The sequence below is a fragment of the Pogona vitticeps genome, chromosome 6 (genome assembly GCF_051106095.1).
Source record: "Pogona vitticeps strain Pit_001003342236 chromosome 6, PviZW2.1, whole genome shotgun sequence".
Taxonomy (NCBI): domain Eukaryota; kingdom Metazoa; phylum Chordata; class Lepidosauria; order Squamata; family Agamidae; genus Pogona; species Pogona vitticeps.
The window spans coordinates 64,438,179-64,441,131 of NC_135788.1; the positions used below are offsets into that span (position 1 = coordinate 64,438,179).

The 2,953-nt window shown below is 42.0% G+C and overlaps 1 protein-coding gene across 7 annotated transcripts in view; it reads right to left on the reverse strand.

Annotated features, from left to right (window-relative positions):
- The window catches only part of SUGCT (succinyl-CoA:glutarate-CoA transferase), a 506,744-nt gene that overhangs the window by 383,767 nt on the left and 120,024 nt on the right, over positions 1-2,953 (reverse strand). The gene's annotated exons all lie outside the window — the stretch shown is intronic.

A 2,953-nucleotide genomic window follows, 5' to 3' on the forward strand; every position in this document is an offset into this window, starting at 1 on the left:
ACAAAATATAAGATTTCCTTGTTGCCCAGTGTGGCGTTTGCCCCTCGTGCCCCTGCCTGACTCTCCAAACACAGAGCACACAAAGGCAAACTAATACCCCTTTTCACCCGTTGCCACCAGTTGATCACTAAATCAACATTAATTATGGAAGGATGAAGATGAAGGACCAAACTTCACTGTCTTTTAAATGAAACTTGTTTATTGATTACAGATATTTGATTATTAATCATAGGTAACTTCTACAGCTTTATTTATCATCAATCTCAACCTTCTGTTGGTTATATCAGTTCTTATTCACTCTTCACTCTAATCACACCTCAGATCTCCCAAATACCACTCTATCTCTCCACTCTCTCACTGACTCTCACTCTGACTGACTGACCCTGACTGACTCCGCCTCTTTTATTACATATCTCTCGGCTCCGCCTCTCAGCAACATTAGCCTGCAACATGAATATGCATAACTACTTAACATAATAGGGTGAACGCTACACCCAATCAGCCAGGTTCTACCCAGAATCTAGCCAGCTATTATTATTTATATATCAACACCCAGTTTCAGAGTCAACTGACACAACAGGGCCACAGCAATGCTTGTGAATTTGATTACCTTGTTTTGCTTCTTTTCAGCCCCCCCTCTCTCATATAGTATATGTCTCTCATTGGTCCTTTGGTCTAGATGGGTGGGATAAAAATCTAATAAATAAATAAATAAATCTCATCACCACCTTCTGCTAGTCACTGGTGCTGTCTCTGAAAGCCCTTGCCTTCTTGCCCTTCAAATGAAACAAGTATCTTCCCTCCTACCCTGGATGCAGAACACGCAGTAAAAGAAACTGGTCAGGCTTGTCCTGAATAGTGAGAGCTGCAACATGAAGAGTGGCAGTCAGTGTCAGGGGTTTAGCATTTGCCTCATCCACCAGCAACAAAACAATAAAAGTTGAAAGAAGGGTAATGGGCAATGCACCTAAAGGATAATGGAAGAGACACATAAACCTCATATTCACAGATGGGAAACCAAATTGCCTCTTTCTCTCTCTCTCTCTCTCTCTCTCCCCCTCTCACCTTGTGTTCTCTCAGACCAAACTATTAAGAAGTCCTGTCATTCCCCATTTATTTCCTGTTGTGACAGTAGGACAGCAGAGAAAAACCAGGTCTATGCCTGTCCACTTCTTCTGCCATCTGTCCATTGCACATAGGCTAATGCAAGAGTAGAGGAGAACCTATATCAAAAGTACTGTAACACCTGTTGGAGAAGGACAGTTAGAGAAACTGTATGTGGGAGGGGCATTAACATCTACAATTTTGCACCACTTGATTCTGCTGTATGACTGATATTTCAAATGTAAGCTTAGTAGCCATTAAATGCAAGAGCTGGTCTGTCCCTGGGCGCTGACAGGATAAATTATTGAGTATTTATACAGATGCATTTCTACTATATAATTCTGCACCATCCTTATCTACCTAGGTGTTAATTCTGAATCCATATAGAACTCAATGAAGCCTGAATTTTATCCCCCCCAAGCTGCACTCACGTCATGTATCAATGCTGCTTTATGCAGACAATGTGGTTCTACTCTCACATGTGTGGGACTGAGAAGACTCTTGAGGGTGCTTTCTTCCTACTGCAATCGAGAGCAGTTACTAATTAATTATCAGAAGACCAAAGTTCTCGTGGTCAGTAGAAAAACAGTGAAGCACAATTGGGTTATTAATGGTCATTCCATAGAGCAGGTTTCCAAATACTTGTGCATAATCTTTCAAGCCTCAGGTTCCTGGACCCCCACATAAAACATGCAGCACTGAATGCTCATAAAAGTGCAGCGGCATTAACAAGATTTTTTCACACCAAAAGGGGTCACCATATTTCCTCAGCCATTCAGGTTTTCAAGGCTAAAGTTGTTGCTCAAATGCTCTGTGGGTGCCAACTGTTTGCCTTATCTGACCCACATCCTCTTGAGGTAGTTCAAACCCAATTTTTGAGATCTATTCTGACTGTACCTCCCTGTACACCTAATATGGCCCTTCATTTGGAGGCTGGCCTAATTGCCATAAGAGCATGCACCAAAATCCTTATGTTTAATTACTGGCTAAAGCATATTTTCTCTTCTTAAGACTTGGCATACATGTCACTTTTTGACTCCTTTCAATCAGACTGGAAACTCCAACTCACAAAAGAAATAAGGCAAATGAGTTTTTCCACCTATGCTCTCTTGGCAATGGGTCATGTCAGTGCTAAAGTAGCACTCAAACAAAGAACCTGGGACATAGAACTTCAAGAGCACATGAGCCAGTTGGGCAAATACAGTGTTGTTACTAATAATGCCTTTACAATATCTTCATATTTGACTAGCACAATGACAACAAAGAGCCTTCACATTAGCGAGACTTAATGTTTTACCCTCTAAGCTCATGGAGGGAAGATTTCGACATGTACCTATCTTGGATTGCGTCTATGTAATGATGGCCAAGTGGAAACTGTAAACCATGTTTTACTGTATTGTCTTTTTTATAGAGATCTATAAACCAACCTCTTGAGCCCAATTATTTTCAGATATCCCGAGATACCGGATGAATTTTACATCAAGCTACTTTTTTCTGATCAAGACTCCCTTATTACATGCTCTGCAGCAAATTTTTATGCAGCAGCAATGGCACAGCACTCCGTTACAGTCTCCTGAGATCACAGGTTGACTGGTTTTAGCATGAGGGTGGCCTATTGTCACGTGTAGAGAAATTTTTTGGTCCCAACTGAAGGGACGAAATGTGTACAAATGCTTACAAATATGTAGGAAGGACTCCCTATAACACCAAAGATCCTGTCCGAACCAGTTTGTCCTGGACCAGTGGTCCAAAACCTTTTCCAAACTGTGCACCAGTTGGGGGGGTCTTGTGGGGGGTGGGATGCACTCACAGGTGGGCGAGGTGCGCTTGTGTGCATGCATGGGTGGAA